A 19,830-nucleotide genomic window follows, 5' to 3' on the forward strand; every position below is an offset into this window, starting at 1 on the left:
ATGCCCAGCTCCCAGCCTGTAGCGTGGAGCAGCAGGAGATCTCACAGCCTGGTGGTCTGGCTGGCAGGGAGAAGTGGATGATGGGTAGATGGGGAAGGAGAGGGAAAGAATCAGGAGCAGCGTCCAGAGTCCTCTGCTGGCAACGGTAATTGCCGGTGACATTCCCTGAGGGAGACATGTCATTTTGGAAGCCAGTTAAAGGTAATGTGGTGTGTAGCATGGTTTTGCCCATCCTAGGGCCTGTCCCCTGATGGGTCCTGGAGTGGTTCTGCAGGCATTCAAGACAAATGATGGGCTGAAAGATGGCCCCTCTGGGGGTAACACAGCACACAGGCTGTGCTCACAGCCTACCCCAGGCGATGGGATTCCAGAAACTGCCTTCAGTCTTGGAGGAACAGGCAAACTGCCCCAGGGACCACAGTGGCAGGTGGGCTGGCTTTCCGAGGGCGTGGTCACTTCCTGCTAGAGAAGAGCTTTTAATTTAGTATTTTAAAAATTGTTTTGGTTTTTTTTTTTCTTCTTACACAGAGCCTAAAAATAACAACTGGATGCCGAGTGCTTGGGATTCGTGCCAGAAAAACTAAATCAGTCACTGAGGGATTTAACAAAGCCAGAAGTGGTGCTGAATGCCTGCAGTCTCAACACTTAGGGGATGGAGGCAGGAGGATTCCTACCATACTGCAGTGTGGGCAGTTTCTAACTACGGCTTCCATGGCCAATGGCTGCCCAGGCTTGGTCTGAGCCTCACAGCGTCCTGTCTGTGTCTTTAGGGCACAAATACCCAACCTTGATATCAGGAGCAAAACTGAAGCCGACCCTCAAACTTGTCCCCATCCTTTGCAACCTCTGATGAAGGTGCTTAATCGCATATGACAGGGTCTCCTGTAGCCCAGGCTAGCCTCACATTCAGTATGTAGCCAAAGATGACATTGAACTTTTGGCCCTCCTGCCTCCACCTCCCGAGTACTGGGATGGAGGGCGTGTACCACCTCACCTGGTTTGAGGTGGTGCTGCAGATCAAACCCAAGGCTTTGTGCATGCCGGGCAAACACTGTACCAACTGAGCCATGTCCCCATCCTTGAACTTTGGGATTTTCCATTGTCTTGAAGACCAAACTGAAAAGCGGGGCATGATGGCACACACTTGTAATCCTAGCACTCAGGCTTTGAGGCTATCTCAGAAGAAGAAGAAAGAAGGAGGAGGAGGAAAAAGATGGGACATACTATTTTACACTTGGAGGTAAGGGACCTTTATGGAGGATGTAAGGACAGCCATAGATCTCCCAGAATCCCATTCAAATTCTGGTCAGCCTGGGAGTTCCCAGATTTTTCTAGTCCAATGACCTCTCTGAGTCTCTAAGAGGTCAAACCCTCCTCCACACTGCCCAGCCCTGCTCCGGGCACAGACACTGTCATTGTTGCCAATTGTACCTTCTCTCACTCACTCCACCTTAGTTCCACCAACAGGTGAGTATACAGCCATATTGGACCTGTTCTTTCCAATGCAGGCAAGAAATGTGCCATGGGAAATGCTCATTCCTCCCTCCTCCCCCTCCTCCCCTCCCTCCTCCCCTTCTTCCCCTCCCTCATCCCTCTCTCCTCCCCTTCCTCCCCCTCCCTCATCCCTCTCCTCCCCTCCCTCATCCCCTTTCTCCCCTCCCTCATTCCTCCCTCATCCCCTCCCTCCCCCTCCCTCATCCCCTTCCTCCCCTCCCTCATCCTCTTCCTCCCCTCCCTCTTCTTCCTCCCATCCCTCATCCCTCCCTCATCCTCTTCCTCCTCTCTTCCTCCTCCCTCCTCCTTTCCTCATCCCTCCCTCATCCCCTTCCTCCTCTCCCTCCCCTTCCTCATCCCTTCTCCACTCCCTCATCCCTCCCTCATCCCTTTTCTCCCCTCCCTTATCCCTCCCTCATCCCTTCTCATCCCTTTCCTCCCCTCCTTCATCCTCTTCCTCCTCCCTTCCCTCCTCCTTTCTTCATCCCCTTCCTCCCCTCCCTCATCCCTCCCTCATCCCCTTCTTCCCCTCCCTCATCCTCTTCCTCCTCCCTTCCCCTTCCCTCCTTTCTTCATCCCTCCCTCATCCCCTTCCTCCCCTCCCTCATCCCTCCCTCATACCCTTCTACCCCTTCCTCATCCCTCCCTCCCCTCCCTCCTCCTCTCCCCTCTTGTCAGCAAGTGTCAATTCCTTATCTCACATTCGGAAGATACTATGGCGACACCACTAAAAGCCCGTCAGAACAATGGTTTGGGGAGCTGCAGCAGGCGGGCAGCCTGCCATTCCTTGCTCCCTCCTGGCTGCATTTCCAATGCCCCAGGATGGTTCTTAAAAATCACCTGCAGGATGACAAAGGGGCTTGCTGCAGCCTTAAGTCGGCATTGATCTCCGTCTTTGTCCTTGTAATCACAGCCATCTATCCTGCCTAAACAGGGGCGTGAAATGGACTTATTACAATAATGGAAAAATACCCTGTCTTCCTGCCGACAGCCCGTGTTTCTGAGGCCTCTTTAAATGTACCCCATCATTCACCCAAACCAGTGTGTCAGTTTCAGGAAAAACCAGCAAGATGGCGGGATGGGGGGGCGGCTGGTGTGGAGGGGGGGGTGAAGGGTGGAAGGTTGCCATGACAACAAAGGATTTCAGTGATGAGTATCCATGGTGATGGGTGCTGGGTTCTGAGCGGTTTTAAATGCTTTAGTTAAAATATGTAGCAAGCACACAGCTGAGAACTCAGGAGAAGGATCGGGGCACTGTCTGCTCCCGGATGGGTGTGTGGCCCTGGGCTGTTGGAACAGAAAGAAAGGTAGTGTAAGGATGGGTCCACTCCCTGGGAGACACTGTTGAGCGAGCGAGATGCTCGGTCAGCCCCAGCTGGACCGCCTCTAAAGAGTGCTTTAGCCCCTGTGGGTCCCTTTGTATCTCCATGGGGTGACACCTGTGACGGACCCAGTCAATGCCTGCTTCTTTCCCAGAAACCCCCTTCTCAACCACAGCCTTGGAGTCAAACCAGCTCTCTTCAGAACCAAATGTCATCAAGCCTGGGCCTTACTGAAGACCTAAATCAGGCGCTGGAGGTGGCAAAGCTGGGCCATCCATCTCCTTCCACCCCCCAGAGTCTCACGGGATAGGAGCTAGAGAGAAATCCATCTGAGAGCAGTATTTTGGAATGCCCACACCCAGGAGAACTTGAATCTTCATGGCTTACTCAGAGTTCGATTATACTCCTTTTATAGCAGAATACTCACTGGGAACCATTGAGACCAACAAAGCATGGACTTTAATACAGTGGCAAGCCAATAAGTGCACGCCAGTAATCCCAGCACTCAGGAGACGGAAAGAAGAGGACCACTGCAGCTTAGAGGCCAGGCCGCTCTACATAGGCCGGCTCCAAAAACCAAATCAATAAGAGCAACTGCAGAGCCTCAGGGAACCTGGCTCCCTCGACATCATTCGGCCACCATATAAAAACTCCCTTTTCGTGCTCACTTCGTTGTCAGAAAGGACTACCTGATCCCAGCCACCACATCTAAGCTCCGGAGTGTAGGACAAATGAGGTAAAAGCAAGGGTCTTTTAGAGAAAAGTCCCTGGAAGGCCCAACAAGTCCCAACTGCATCATCTAAGATGGGGTCACCTAGCCTCAAAGGAGAATAAGGTCATAGTCTTCCTCCAGGGGCCGCGAATTGGCCTATCAAATTCGGGAGTCCAAGAAATCATGGCGGAGTCAACACTGGGGCCAACGAGCATTCTCAGCCACAATGCTCTCCAGAGAGAGCCAGACTCCATTTGGATGCCTCTTTTTTCCTCTCCTCCTCCTCCTCATCATCATCATCATCCCTCTTGCCGCCCTCCAGGAACCCCTGAAGCAGGATGTTGGGAGAGATTCGCTTTCCCCATGCTCTGAAGACGGCAGTGACCGCTGGACCCTGCTGAGCCCCCAAGTGTCGCTCTTGGGAAAATCTTGGAGTTCGGCCACCATAGGAAGCGAAATCATCTTCTGCGGAAGGCCCATCGTGGATGCTGACTCCTACCAGCCTGTGTGAGCCGCTAGTCATTTTTTTTTTAATTGTTATGACAAAATTCCCCAAAAAGCGGGGTTGGGGATTTAGCTCAGTGGCAGAGCGCTTGCCTAGCAAGCACAAGGCCCTGGGTTCGGTCCTCAGCTCAAAAAAAAAAAAAAAAAAAATCCCCAAAAAGCAAATTTAAAGGGGAGCCGTTTATTTTGACTCACAGTCTGAGAGGGAAGGATCCATCGGAGCGGGGAAAGGCAGAGTTCACCAAAGCAGCCGGAGTGGGAGGCAGAGGCTCCTCCTATCTCAGTGGGCCAGAAACAGCTCAACATACGAGCCTGGGGGAATATTTCACACTCAGATTATAAGTGGGTCTTTTTTTTTTTTTTTTTTTTTTTTTTGGTTTTCGAGACAGGGTTTCTCTGTGTAGCTTTGCGCCTTTCCTGGAGCTCACTTGGTAGCCCAGGCTGGCCTCGAACTTACAGAGATCCGCCTGGCTCTGCCTCCCGAGTGCTGGGATTAAAGGCGTGCGCCACCACCGCCCGGCTATAAGTGGGTCTTAACTGCCATCACGCAAGGGAAGGCAAGTGTCCTCACTCTCCATCAGGAGTGAGGCCCCGAGGCCTTGAGACAGCGGGACACTGAGCAGTACAGTCACCAGGGAAACCCACCCCTCTCCATCCACTTCCAATCGGAAGGGCAAGCCAGACCTTGCAAGTCTCAGGACGGCGCTACTGGGTGCTGGATGTTCTCCTAGCAAAGAGAGAGAGCCTGAGCTTTAGGCGTACCTGGACACCCAAGAACGTTAACTGTGCTTCAGAGCACCTGCTGGCTCTCATTCCACACGAGAGAGGGTCTGGTTCCTGTGATAAAAAACACTCTGACCAAAGTCAGCTTGGTCACAGCCATATTGTCACAACCCATCATTGAAGAAATCGGGGCAGGAACTCACAGCCAAGGAAGCACAGGAGAGGCTATGAAGAAAGGCTGCCCGGGGGTTCACTCTTCTGGCTTACTCAGCTTTCTTATACGGCTCAGGACCCCTGCCTAGGAACAGCACTGCCCACAGTGGGCCGGGCCCTCCATCAATTCGCAATTGAGATAATGCCTCACCGACAAGGCCATACATAGGTCAGTCTGTTCTCGGCAATCCCGCAGGTGAGACTCCCTCCTCAGGTTACTTACTGTAGGTTGTGTCGAGTTGACAAGTGACAGGGATGGATTCTAATCTGAGTTCTGCCACTGCCTTGCTGTGTGGTCTTAGACCCATTCCTTCACCTCTCTGAGCATTCGCTCTCATACCCATAAGACAGGGGGAGGGGTGGGTAAGTTAGATGGTTTCAGAGATCTCTAAAGGACAGAACTCCAAAGGTTTACAGAGAACACCAAATATAACTTGGAGACCCTAGCTATCACTTTTTTTTTTTTTTTTTTTTGAGACAGGCTGTCATGTAGCCCAGGCTGGCTCCAAACTTATTACGTAACTGAGGCTATCCTTGAGTCCTGGGATGACGGGCATGCAGCTGGCTAGATGCCATTCTTCTGTGAAGGCAGCTCCAGCAGCGGCTAGCTAGCTCCATTGAGCATCTGGGTGTACACAAGCGGCCAGCTCAGCTTAGTGGCTGAGAGCAGGCTGCATTCAGCGCATCATAAAGATGTTCTAAACCAGGCAGAATCATCTCTCAAACTTGCAAAATTAGACTCAATTATTTTTAAAACAATGCCTCCCTTAATTTGCAAATGAGCACAGCAGAACGCTAAGAAGGGTCCTATTTTGGATGCTCAGTATGTAGCCTTTTCAATCGAGATTCTAAGGCGCTCTCTCTCTCTCTCTCTCTCTCTCTCTCTCTCTCTCTCTCTCTCTCTCTCTCTCTCACACACACACACACACACACACACACACACACACATCACCACCACCACCACCACCACCACCCTCCTGGCTGGTTATTAATAAGCCTGCCGTTTCCTGGGTTTAAATTAGCCCCAAACATCAAACCCAGGGCACAGAGCAGCTGCTGGCTTTTTGCTCTGTAGGAGTTATTTGTCTGATTCTATCCCAGACCAAAGGCCCGTTTCCCATTTTCTCAAGAAACGTGGGCCGATCCTCCCTGGCACTCTGGAGTTTAGCTGACATGAGATCACTGTCTCTCTCACCTGAGTTCCCTAGCTTACCAAGAAACACACATTTTAAGACCACAAGAGGGACTTGGAGAGATGGCTCAGCGGTTAAGAGCACAGACTGCTCTTGACCTCAGTTTGGCTCCCAGCACTCATGTTGGGGGCTCACAGTCACCTGTAACTCCAACTCCAGGAGATCCAATGCCCTCTTCTGGCCTTCAAAGATACCTGAACTTGTGTACACACACACACACACACACACACACACATACACAGATACACATAATTAAAAATAAGACAAATCCTTAAAAGAAAACAAAAAAGATTGAATGGTGCCGCACACCTTTAATCCCAGCACTTGGGAGGCAGAGGCAGGTGGATCTCTGTGGGTCTGAGGCCAGCCTGGGCTACAGAGGAAGTTCCAGGACAGCCAGGGCTACACAGAGAAACCCTGTCTCAAAAAACTTTAAAAAAAACAAAAACAAAAACAAAATAACAAAAAACTACAAGCCACGTGTGGAGGTGTACACTTTAATCCTAGCACTCAGGAGGCAGAAGCAGGCAGATCTCTGTGAGTTCAAAGCCAGCCTGGTCTACACATTGAACTTTAGGCCAACCAGGCCTATAAAGTGAGACCCTAGCTCAAATTTAATTAATTTCTTAAAAAATCTACAAGAAGGCCGAAGATGTGGCTAGAAGGTTTGGTGATGCATACCTGTAATCCCAGGAGGGGAGAACACGGGAGGATCAGGAAGGAGTTCAAGACCAGACTCTGCCACAGAATGAATTCCAGGGTAGCCTAGGCCACATGAGACCCAGCCTCAAAAATTCAAAAATAGGGCTGGAGAGATGGCTCAGAGGTTAAGAGCACTGACTGCTCTTCCAGAGGTCCTGAGTTCAATTCCCAGCAACCACATGGTGGCTCACAGCCATCTGTAACAAGATCTGGTGCCCTCTTCTGGCCTGCAGTCATACATGCTGTATACATAATAAATAAATAAATCTTTAAAAAAATTCAAAAAAAAAAAACAAAAAAAAAAAAAAAAAAACAAGAGTATACCATGAGACTGGCAACAGCAAGTACTGGCACTATTGAAGAATTCTGTAAGACAAGAGGTCCACCTAGGAAGGTGTCAGTATGTACCAGGCAGAATGATGCTCAGAGGCTCCCATTTGGTGAGTCTGGCCATGCCAGGCACCAACTGCTCCTTGTTTGAGGGTACCACAGAACCCGTGAGGTCAGATGCCTTGCGGAGGCACGCTGATGTCCCAGTCGAGAAGGGTGGGCCATAGGTGAATTAAGCTAATGGTGTGAGTTAGCAAACCTTGTTGGGGAGAGAAATTTTTTTTAAAAAAGAGGGAATCGGGGTCTCCAAAAGGGTTATGATTTTAAAAACCATACTCAACAGGTAGCAAACAGTATGTCTGCTGAACCTGACAGGAAATAGGCCTGTGAGGTGTTTGAATAAGGGTATTCTAGGCAGAAGGACAGGCTGGGCAAAGGCCCTGAGGTTGGGACATGCCTTGTCTGATTAAGGACAGTAAGGAGGCTCATGATTGAAGCGTATCAAGAGACGCACAGAGGAGGTAAGAACCAACAATGAACAAGGGGGCTTGTCATCCAAGGGAGGATAGGAGTCACAGAAGAATTCTAAGCTGAAGGACCTAGCATCCCTCAGGGCTGCTGGACTGAGAAGACCATAGAGTGAACAGCAGTGAGGATAGAGTGGACGGAGGTGAGGATAGAGTGGACGGAGGTGAAGATAGAGTGGACGGAGGTGAAGATAGAGTGGACGGAGGTGAGGATAGAGTGGACGGAGGTGAGGACAGAGTGGACGGCAGTAAGAAGGACATGATCAGAGAAGAGACCACTGCAATCGTCTCAGCACTGGTGGAGGTGGCTGGGTAGCTGGTACAGTTCTTGATAGTCAGAAGTAGAACCAACAGAATTAGTTGAATCCAGATGGGATTGAGTTCAAATCCCAGCACACTCCAGATCTTGGGTGCCTCACAGACCCTCCCTGGGACTTTGTTTCCCTTGGGACTAGTGTGTGTCACAGCTTTCTTCAATCTACTGTGTCGAAGTTAGAGTCCCATCTCCTGTGGCTTCACAGAGCTAAGGAGAAATCCGTCTGATCAGAGGTGGACTCTGAGGAGTTGATGAGACCAGGGCCATGGAAGCAGGGTGGGTCACAGCCCATGACCATCCTCGATTCAACTTTGGCCTTCCTCCTGATGTCCAGCCTCAGCCTTTCTCTTTGCTTCTCCATTTCCTCACCTTCCTCTATTAACTGCAGTCTCTGGTTCTCCCTTGAAAAGGCTCACACTGCCCCTGGGCCTTTGCACATACCAATCCTGTGAAATAGGTAGGGAGGGAGGGTGGGTGGAGGGAGAGTGGGTGGGTGGGTGGGTGGATGGATGGATGGATGGATGGATGGATGGATGGATAGATAGATAGATAGATAGATAGATAGATAGATAGATAGATAGATAGATAGATAGATAGATAATAAATAATTATGTGTTGCCTAGTCCAACGAGCTTTTGTGGCGTAGGTGTGTCTTCCACGGCATCCTGGGACACAGGAGATGGAGGTGGACACTTCGCTTCCCATCAGCGCTTTCCACACCTAGACCCAACTCAGTCCTATCCATTACTCCCCACCACCCCCAGTGAGCCAGGGCAAACACTAATCCGACCCACCAAGTCATATTAAAAGACTGACCGTGTGGAGGCTGAGAGGCGGCTCAGTCAGTAAAGCCCTTGCCATGAGAGCATGTGGACCTGAGTTCAGCCTCCCGCACCCAGGTAGAAAGTTGGGTGTGGCAACATGTACCAGGAACCCTGGTAACGGTGAGGTGGATACACGAGGATCCCTGAGGCTGGGTAGCCAGCCAATCTAGCTAAATTGGAGAGCTCGGGTTTTGGTGAGAGGCTCTCTCAAAAACTAAGAGAAAGATAAGGAACACACTTGACATGGACCTTTGACCTCCCTCCACACATATGTGAGTGTACACACATACACACACACACAGTTTTTGTTGTTGTTGTTTTGACTTGAAACAGGATCTCATGTAGTCCAGGCTAGCCTTGAACTCACGCTATAGCTTGGGATGACCTTGAACTTGCCTCCACTTCCTGAGTGCTAGGATTGCAGGTATACCCCACCATACTCAGAAAAAAAAAAGTTTTCCTTGTTTTATTATTTTTATCAATTTTGCCTATGTGTGTGCGCGCATGTAGCATGTGGAAGTCAGAGGACAACTTTCAGGTCAATTCTCTCCCACCACCATGTGGGGATCAAACTCAGGTCACCGAGTTTGGCCGCAAGCACCTTTACCTGCTGAACCATCTGGCAGGGCAGGAGAACCATTTTCAGAAACAAGTTTTTGTTAGAAATGCTGGGAGCCCTGACTTGATTCTTTCTGTCTCTCGTAAATGTTTTCTGTCCCATCCTCTTAGCTCTTGCTGGACGGATAAATGGATGATTAATAATCTGGAGAGAAAGCTGGAGCCACTGGCACCATTTACATGCCAGCTGCTCTTATGCAAAATTGTTATTCAGAGGGTGCAAACATTGTCCTCTCGGTGGGGTACACTTGCTCCAAAGGGAGGTGGGGAAAAACCAAAGGGAGGAGGCAGAGGACCTCAAAAACACAGGCAGAGGGTCCTAAAGCCCAGGAGCAGGCAGGGAGGCCACTCCCTACCTGAAGTTCCTGCTGCAGCATCCTGCCACTCAGAATGTGCACAGCTGAGCCCTGGGGAAGCAGAAACAGGAGGATGCCAGGGGCTGCTAAGCCAGCCAGCCTAGACTCCTGGGCAAGCTCCAGGCCTGTGAGAGATCCTGTCTCAAAAGCCAAGGTGGATGGCTCCCGGGGAATGATACCTGATGCTCACACACACACACTCACAATTTTTAATAAAAATGCCAGGCTGGGGGGATGAAATCAGTAGAGTTGTTGCTGGCCCAAAGTGAGCCACTTAGCTGTCCTCTCTCACGGTCTAGATTCCTCACCTGGAAAAAGAAGTGAATTTGGGCATGGTGGTACAAGCCTATCACCCAGCACTGGAGAAACTGGGGCAGGACAACAAGACTGGACTGGGCTATATAGTGAGAATCCATTTCAAAAGGAGGAGGAGGAGGAGGAGAGAAGGGGGAGGAAAGAGAGGAAGCAGATGGTGAGAGGAAGGGGAACGGGGAACCTTCAACGGAGGGGGGAGAAGGGGGAGAAAAGGGCAGAGGAGGAGGGAAGGGAAGGAGGAGGGGGAGAGACCCACGCTACATGAGCACTTCATACCTGGTACCATAGTAGATTTTTTTTTTTTAATTTCACTTTATGTGTTTGAGAGTTTTACCTGCATGTATATATGTGCACCATGTGTACACAGTGCCCAAGGAGGCAAGAAGAGAAGGATCACTGTATTCCCTGGACCTGGAGTTATAGACATGTGGATGCCGGGAATCAAACCCTGGCCCTCTGGATGAGCGCAAATGCTCTTCAAGCTGAGCCACCTCCCTGGTCAAAAGCTCATGGCCGGTGGGGGAGGGGCATCAGCACTACCAGGACAATAACATCCATGTCCACCTGGCGGGTGGGATGTATTACAAGGACACAGCGTCACCAAAACGGAGGGCACATTCTACCCTCCAGGGTACAACCACGAACATGTAGTCAAGGACTTAGAGCCATGTCTGCCCCATGCTCTCCCAATGCTCACACAAAGAGCTTTGTGCCAATGGCTGCCCCATGCTCCCCCAATGCTCGGGCTGCGGAAGCTGAAGGTGAGGGTTGCTGCCGCACACCAGGACCTGCCATACACTTCAGCATGACGGAAGCAACAGGGGAAGCTCTGTGAATGAAGACACACATGACTTTCTTCGAGCCTAGAAACCTGTCAAGACTCAGGCATCTGCAGCTCCGGAGAAGACTCTAATTTCAGCATATTCCCGTTCTCCGTTGCCTTCCCTTCCCATGGTTACAGGGATCTGGCAGGTGCTTTGGGGTTCCACAAGCTGGGGCGATGGGAGTGATGTCTAAGAATATCTGAAGCTGCTTCCCAGACGTCTGTGATGCTGTTTGCCTTGGTTGGTTTTTTTTTTTTTTTTTTTTTTTTTTTTTTCCTTTAGATCCTGTCTTTGGATCCCCATCTGCTCTATAGCCTGGACACTTGCTGAGCCCATGATACCAGGCAGGCTTCAGACCCGAGGGCCAGCAAGATGGCTCCAAAGGTAAAGGAGCTTGCCACCGAGTCTGATGAACTGAGTTTGATCCCTGAGATTCACGTGACGGGAGAGAACAGAGCCCCTCTGATCATCCCCTGACCCCCGTGAACATGTGCTGGCACACATGCACTCTCCCCCACACAGATGGTGCACAAATGAATAAATGTAAAATGTAAAATGAGGGTCTGAGAGATGGCTCATGGTTGGAGAGCACTGGCTCCTCTTGCAGAAGACGGGAGTTTGAATCTCAGAACCTACATGATGACCCTCAACTGCCTCTAACTCCGGCTCCAGGGGCTCTGACGCCCCCTTCTGGCCTCCACAGGCACTGCAGACATGTGGCAGACTCACATGGACACATCAAGGAAAATTTAAAAAATAAAATAAGCTGGGCATGGTGGTGCAGGCCTTTAATCCCAGCACTCAGGAGGCAGAGGCAGGCAGAGTTGGAGAACGGTCTGGTTTATATAGTGAGAACCCTCTCAAAAGATTAATTTTGATTGAGTAAAGTAAGAACTCAGAGAAAGGGGGTGGGGAAGCCAGGCAGTGGTGGCGCACGCCTTTAATCCCAGCACTCGGGAGGCAGAGCCAGGCGGATCTCTGTGAGTTCAAGGCCAGCCTGGTCTACAGAGTGAGTTCCAGGACAGGCACCAAACTTACACAGAGAAACCCTGTCTCAAAAAAAAAAAAGAAAAAGAAAAAGAAAAAAAAAGAACTCAGACCCTCACCTCCAGAGGAACCGACATAGGCTTGGATGTGATCTTGAACATTTACCTCCACAGGGAAATCTGCTTGTACAGCTATCCTCAAACCACAGGAGGACAGATGGGTGTCCTGGTGACCTTGAGAAGCTGCACATTTCGGACTACGGCTCAGTGGTAAGAGTGCTTGCATAAGTTGCCCAAGGTCCTGGGTTCTACCTTCAGCACTGCAAAGCGAAGTTTTTAAAGAGCCAGCTGTGCTGTCCCATGCCTGTAATCCCAGAATTTGGGGAGTGGAGGCAGAAGGATCAGGAGTTCAAGGTCATCCTACTTAGTGAGTTTGAGGCCAGCCTGGGCTACATGAGAACCTAGTCCAAAAAGTTAGAAAGAAAAAAAGGAGGGAAGGAAGGGGGGGAGAACAGGCTGGCAGGCAGATAGATCTGATGCAGAAGTGAGCTCTGAGACTGCATTGCCAACAGTCCAGAAGAGCGACCATTCTTTAGATGGGAGGGTCCTGTGAGCCTCCACCCAAGAGCATCCTCTGCCTGGCTCTGCCTTGGGAAGCTGAGCCCTGTGGATCACGGCGGACTGTGGCCCCTACAGATCCTAAGCCCCTATAGCTGCTAGGCCTGTGCCGCTTGGCTCTCTTGACTTGCCAGTGGGTTAAGACAATGCAGTTAGAGTTGGAGACGGGGAAGGAATCAGCAGGCATTTCTTCCTCCCTTTCCTGCTACCCCCTTCTAAATCTGAAGCTCCAGCCAGGGTCTCTCCCTGGCCCAGGAACCAACCACTCCAACCAGAATCTACATTTGTATATTCACAGATGCACTGTACCTCTCAAAGGCAGGAACGACTAACCTATCTTGAGGTTGAATCTTGGCTAAGGAGTAGAGGATTTGAACCCCAAACAAATTCTTTTTCAGTGTAATTATTATATATTTCAGTATAAAGCTGGTCCTGCTATCGTGGCTCATGCCTTCAATCCCAGGCAGAGGCAGGTGAATCTCTGTAAGTTCAAGGCCAGTCTGGTCTACAGATCGAGTTCCAGGATAGCCAGGGTCACATTCTGAGACCGCTTAAAAGCAAAGCATATTCTACGCAGGGAATATTAAGACTCATTTGTCTGTGAGCTGAAAACAGGCTTCACAGTACAGGGCTGCCTCCTTGTAACCTTTGATTTGCTTTGTTCTAGAGTCTGAATGTAGTCCAGGCTGGCCTTGGACTCAATACATAGCAACTCCCGTCTGCCTCCACCTCCCAGGATTACAGGCACATGCTACCACACCCAGTTGGCTTTCAACTCTTACTTCAATAGCTATATTCAATTGAAAAGAAATGACATAACTTTACATATGCCTGGGGTTAGAGTGACATTTCAATCCGGTATCCACTGTGTGATCAGATTGGGATACGTGGCATATCCATCACATCGAACAGTTAGCATTTCTTCGTGTTTGGGAGCACTCAAAATCCCCTCAATTAGCCATTCTGAAATACACAATTAATTGCTGTCAACCATAATCATCCTCCTGTGAGACAGAACATTAGGCTCCATTGATCCCATCAAACTGTACCCCTGAGCTCATCCATCATTCTTTCCCCATCCTCCCCAGCAGCCACACTCCCGGTCACCGCGGTATCGGGGCCTCGCGTGACAGGAATATCAGGCTTTGGTACCTGGACTACTGTGATGGCTGATCTCGGTGGTCAGTTTGACATAACTAAGAGGAGGGAACCTCCGCGGAGGAATTGCCTCTATCAGACTGGACTGTGGGCAGACTGGAGATAGGAGAGCCCAGTCCACTGTGGGCGGAACCATCCCTAGGCAAAAAAGGTAGCTAAGCAAGTCAGTAAACAGTTTCTGTTTCAAGATCCTTGAGTTCCTGCCTTGGTTTTCCCTTGATGATGGAACCTGTTTGTGGAATAAACCCTTTCCTCTCCAAGCTGTTTTTAGTCACAGCAACAGAAAAGCAAATGAGAATAACTATCAACACCACTGGGTCCGTAGACTTCTAGCTCATTGTTGTGCAAATTCACTTTGGAATCCAAACTAGTTGGGGGTCGGGATTGTGTCTGAAATCAAAGCTCTCAAGACCAAGGTCCCCTTTCACCCCCTCAGAGTATGAAGGGACACAAAGCAGATGTGAGATGGGACCACATGGAGGGTAGGTTCTCGGGCCAGGAAATTCTCTGTGGAAAGGCAACCTACCTAATCCAAGAGCCCTGGATTCCTTGCTGTAGAATTTGGTCCTCCAAGAGAGGCCACCACCATCTTCATTGGATCAGCTGCGCTTGCTTGCAAGTCCATCACGTGGAGCTTGTAGATGGCTAGCACTCCCTCTCAGGGAAGGTGTGAGGGGGGCCTTCATTCTTCCTTGTGCATGCAGTTCCTCCCTATCTAGAGATGGCCTCTGCAGTCGCTAGAGTATTAAAGGTTGGGGAGCTTAAATGAATGGGGCTCCATCTACACAGCTATCAGGAGTCATCCTCCATGCTGCAGGTAGGCTGCTTTAGGATCACATGACCACATTGCCAATCACCCTTCACCCATGCCCTGTAAGGCACCCAATAAATCCATTGGTAGCCCAGAGTGAACTCTGATGAAACTGTACTCTGGTTTGTCATTGGGACCTTATGAAGAAGGGCCAGGTGTTGCTTATATCTCCACAGGGAAGGAACTGCATTTCATCTGCCCATCGTGGAGGGTTGGCACGGCACTGGTGGGCTCTTTCGTGGCCTCACGACATCACCACTGCCCACTGTGCACAGCCCAGGATCCCAGGAGGATGTGAACTACGGTGTGGAGAGGCCAGCAGTGAGTGCATCGAGCCCGCCTTCCAGCTCCTCTTCTCTTTACCCAATGTGCTCTCGGCCCTGCCAGCCACCTGCAGAGGAACACCCCACCAGCTGCCTCTAACCTGTGCCAGGGGTACTGCTCTTCCTGGCCGGTGGGCATCATGTCAGGTGGTATGGTACCTGTCTGGCATGGCTCAGAGCCTGGCATTTAAAAGGCAACCTGTGTTTTCTGGAGAGCCCAGTGGATCCGATCATCTTCATGGCATGCCTGGGCTGGACCCTAAGGGCCGTGGCATTTTACAGTGTAGGTAACGGGATGCCTTCCCTTCCCAAGAGAGGACAAGCAAGCACCTGCCTGGGTGTTTATGAAATGATTTCCTCCTGCCCAGTACATGCTGTGGCTGGAGGAACAGGGCCTAGAGCTAGAGGTCATGGCTCGGCAGGAGAAAGTCTGTCCAGAATCCCCCAGGGAGGGGTTGGGGTGGGCTCCAGCGCTAACACAGGTGTGGCCCCAGGCTCCCCCTACAGTTAGAAAATAAAGACAGCACCCTTGCTTGGACACGGCTTGTACAGGGAGCGCGGATGTCTCCACGGCACATTGCTGCCCCTGATGCACACGCCTCAGCACCGCTCACGCAACCCCGTTCTGCAGCATTTCCACGGCGGTCACACACAGCCCGGGACCTTTGTTTACTCTCAAGTCCTTCCAGCCAGAATCCCTGCCTCTCCCTGGCAGCCACAGAGCGGGCCAGCAGGGAGACCCTGGAGTGTCAAGCCCTACGCTCAGCACCGCAGAGGCCGTCCAGCAGAACCTGCTGCTGCCTGAGGCGCCTGGTGTGAGCGGCAGACTGAGCCAACAACATTCCCCTTCCTCATCATCCTACTCCCCCCTCCCCCCCGCCCCACGACGGCCAAGCGAATGACAAACGCCGTAATACAAGAAAATGGTTTTATTCTACTATTCAGTTCCAGACAGCTCACAAATACACTGCCTCTGACGATCCACGGAGTCTATGCAGACATACTCTGATGACGTCAGCTAAGAAAGCAGCTGACGCTTGCGACACAGGTGGGCAGGTGACGACCTCTGAGGTTTCCCTACACGAACTGTTCTGTTAATGTCACTTACAAACCCGCGGGCTGCATGTGTGGGCAGAAAGGCAGCTGAGTGCATCTCCTGACGCTAAAGGGTGATAAACAGCAGCAAACAGCCAACATTTACATGATTCACACCAAAATGATGACACCCAAAAACATGTTCCTTTTAAAGGACAGCTTTACCAATAAAATAGTATATTTCTTTAATACTCTGCCTGATGCTTCATATGCTGTGGGGAAGTTAAATGTGAGTCTAGTCATCAGTCTCAGGGAGGGGCCTTTCCCATTAGCCTTTATTAATAAGAGTCACAATTAGGTCATAAATAAACAGGCAAACTGTGAACCCCATGATTGAGGTTTTGAGAGGAACACTTGTTAAACTCAGTTGGATCACAGCCACGTCCACAGCACCACATAACTGCTCTCTGCTCTCACCGGCGGCCTGCCCCCAGAGAGAGAGGCAGGCCGCTGGTGACGGGAGATGCAACGCACTCTACGCAAGAGCTTATCTTTCCATAACGGGGGGAGAAGACTCAACAAAATGCCAGACTAGCACAGAGCCTAGAAAGGCATCTGAAACCAGGGTGACTGTGTGCTGTAAAATGTCCCCAACAACGGACAGGGGCAAAGCCTGCCCTGGGCTTGTACTTTGGCCTGTAGTCTGTTTCCCTAAGGATCACGAATCTACAGAACTCACGAGTGCACCTGCCTTAGTCCCGGCACAGGAAACCAATGCTTATGTTCATGAACCCCCAGGAAACACCCTAGAAATAATGCTGACCACTTCTGAGCCACTGATGGCCACCAGTTCTGTAGGAACAGAGCTGATGACGGCTGACAACATTTTCTCACCCCAGTTTTGCCATAAGAAAGGCGCCCACTGCAACGGCAGAGGTGACCCGGGGCATCACTCGGGCCGCCCATCAGAGGGGTAAGCCTTCTTACTAGGTAAGACTCTTAAGTGTGGCTTTCCAGAAACCCCAATACCATGTGCTAGACGACTTTTTCCCCAAAATATAAAATCCTATGTTTCTAATGTAAAAGGCTCAGCAGTGAGGGGACCACGTGTCCAGTCTGCTCAATGCCGTCACTCTGTGCCTGGGAAGCCGATGTCCACACACTGGCTACTCTGGCCCTGTGACCTCTGACTTGCTCATGAACCAACTCTGCAACTTTCATTCCCACCACTTCAAATCCACACCTCCAATACCACACCTTCCCAGACACTGCACCTGCCTCCAACACACCAAGACCCTGCAACCACCACACTTGACAGATCCGGGAGACCTGGGGACTCCTAGGAATCTGTTTCCTTACTGGTGTGACAACAGGCTGGCTTCTAGGAGGGGAACCCGGAGGAAACCACTTGCTGTACTGAACAGAGTGGGCTCAGAACGGGTCTTCTGCTCCGGGACCTTGAGCTGCAGGCAGAGACGTTAACTCAGTAGATCAGCTGGACAGCCAATCTCTGTGTGCTGGTGAGAGACGTTGTCCCCAATGTCCAGAATCTAGATATTACCACCATCCCCAACACGGTTCATTGTGACAATGTGCTAAAGAGAATAGGGTCTGTGAGAAGACTGCAGCCTCCGCGTTCCCCCGATGAGGGAGCATGGCCAGGCCACGCTGTGCTCTGAAGCAATGAGTCCAGTGGAGAAGGGGCAAGGATCAACACACGTGCTCTGAGAAAATGGCGGCCTCTCTGCTCCCCGACTGCCTCGGGTTGTCAGGGAATGGGAGGCCTCAGAAGGAGCGATCGAGGGCAGGGTCCAGTCCTTCCTTCCAGGGACCGAAGCCAAGAGAATGTGAGTGGGGGCTGTGCCACCGTCGGGTCACGAGCGTCATCCGGATGCTTTCGCTGAAACCGGCTCTTGCGATAACACACGGGCAGAGGGCGTCTCTGGAGAAGGCACTTACGGTAGCACATTAGCAATTCCTGCTGCCTGGTTAGAGCGCACGCGGCTGACGGGAGCTGACGGGAGGCCTGGCCAGGACTGCCGCTCTTCGTACTCAGCCGAGGCCCACGAAGCATCACCTTCACCCACCTGTGGCGCTTCGGGAACGAGCTTCCATCCGTCCCCAAACACGCCCACCCTTACCACACCAGGTCTTCAGGTGAGGATGGTGCAAAACGTGTGCGGTGCCAGAAAAATGGGCTCAGGAGCTTCTAAAATGCGCACTGTACATTTCTCACCTGGCCCACCGTTTGCACCAGCCACTATAAGCACGCAGCCTTGGCTCTTGCTAAGTACAGCCACTTGCTTCCACGGCGTGGGCGGGGGCCGTCTGACAGACTGGTGGCCCCAGAGCATGGCACCTCCACGACACACCTCAAGCTCAGTCTGATCCCCTCACAGGCAGCCACAGAAGAAGTCACGGTCATTCCAGGCCCGAATCTGAGGAAGGCCTGGCTACTTCTGCCGTTGAGCCCTGGGGGGCCCAGAAAGGCCCAGCCACCCTGCTAGTGAGGCTACAGACACCCAGGAGAAGCGACCCGGACGACACCCTGAGACAGCAGCTCAGTGTCTCGGCCTTCCAACTTCCCGAGGGAGCCCCACAGGACAGTGGGCGTCATGCAAGCCCAGACAGGACTGAAGAAAGGGGGCGGGGCGGGTCAGTCAGGAACGAGTGAGGACCAAATGCCGCTTGCTCACTCACTCATCCTGGGGTCTAACACAAGATGATGGTTCCAGTGCAAAGACAACATGGTCACTTCTCCCAAAACAGCTTCTCTGTCCACACCTGAAGCCAAGGGGTCATCTTCGGAGGAAAGACTTCTCATTCGCTGATTCCCGTGGCCTTTCTGCCATGACTTTTTATCCCAGCTTCATCACTGTCCTTTACTGGGTCAGTCTGTGTTGAATGTGCCCCAACATAGCATCATCTGCAGGGAGCGTGGAGAATCCCGATGCCGTGGTGGTGACAGGTGGGGTGCTAAGGAATGGCTGGGTCTTAAGGGTGGACTCATGGGGTCGTCATCGGTTTGCTGTAGACTGAAGCCAGCCCTCCTGCTCTCCCACGGGGCGTGGCACCGCCAGAGGCCCTCACCAGTGCAACCCTGCAGCCTGGCCTCCCGGGCCCTGGAACTAAACAGTGAGTCTCTGGTGATGATAAGCGACCCTAAGCAACCCCTGGCCGGTCGGTATAAGATGAGGAGCGGTTTACAGACTGCTGGCTTCTTGGGGAGGCTGTTCCTGACTTTCCCCAAGTCCTTTCTTCTTACAAGGGGCCCATGATTCCCCAAAGAGAGGGGGTAAAAAATCAGATCAGTTAAGGTCATTAAAAGAAACAAAATCCTGCCCATAACTAGAATTTGAGTCCCATAATGTGTAAAATGCAGAGCACAATTTAGCTGTTTCCACAATTCAAAACCAGTTCTCTAAAAGCAGCGCTGTTGACCACGCAGAGCGGTTTCCCCTTATCTGAGGAAGGGAGGTGCCGGTTGGACTCGAGACTCATGCTCTTCACATGGTTCCAAACTTCACTTCTCAAAAAGCAGTCAGTCAACCCGGGCGGGCGAGCTTCTGAACACGTGGGTCCTGGAAACTTTCTCGTCTATTCTGGACATTTTTAGGGAAGGGGTGAAAGTTCGCATCTGAGGAAGAAAGAAGTTGCAACTTTTAGGGAGCACATATCTATAAGCATGGAGAGCGTCATACTCTCTGGAGGGCGCTGGGCACTGGAACTAGGGTGTCTCACACACACGCTAGACAAACGCTCTCTGCTGAACTACACTGTCGCTGACAGGAATTTTATGTGTGTTTCTAACGTACCACACAAGCCTGCGTCACCCATATGGGTCAACCATGGTGACTGACAGAGGCGCACCTCCCGGGGAAATGACCCAATCAAAAGCCAGGGGAGCCCAGGAGCCCGTGCCCTCA

General features: G+C 51.4%; 1 protein-coding gene and 1 long non-coding RNA gene across 6 annotated transcripts in view; one reads left to right on the plus strand and one right to left on the minus strand.

Annotated features, from left to right (window-relative positions):
• Positions 1-2,672: 2,672 nt before the first annotated feature.
• On the plus strand, positions 2,673-16,153 carry LOC121825420 (uncharacterized). 2 transcript variants are annotated; one of them, XR_013047626.1, is made up of 5 exons: positions 2,673-3,552; positions 3,851-4,035; positions 11,256-11,357; positions 12,134-12,229; positions 14,723-16,153. It is a non-coding gene; the product is annotated as an uncharacterized LOC121825420 (long non-coding RNA). The 2 variants fall into 2 exon arrangements; XR_006067689.2 differs by lacking the exon at positions 11,256-11,357.
• Positions 15,784-19,830, minus strand: part of Ptpn11 (protein tyrosine phosphatase non-receptor type 11) — a 68,670-nt gene continuing 64,623 nt past the window's right edge. For all 4 annotated transcript variants that reach the window (XM_006970778.4, XM_076560435.1, XM_076560434.1 and 1 more), the window contains exon 16: positions 15,784-19,541. The gene's annotated coding sequence lies outside the window, so the exon portion shown is untranslated. The remainder of the gene's footprint in view (positions 19,542-19,830) is intronic.

Source organism: Peromyscus maniculatus, chromosome 23, assembly GCF_049852395.1.
Source record: "Peromyscus maniculatus bairdii isolate BWxNUB_F1_BW_parent chromosome 23, HU_Pman_BW_mat_3.1, whole genome shotgun sequence".
NCBI classification, from domain to species: Eukaryota; Metazoa; Chordata; class Mammalia; order Rodentia; family Cricetidae; genus Peromyscus; species Peromyscus maniculatus.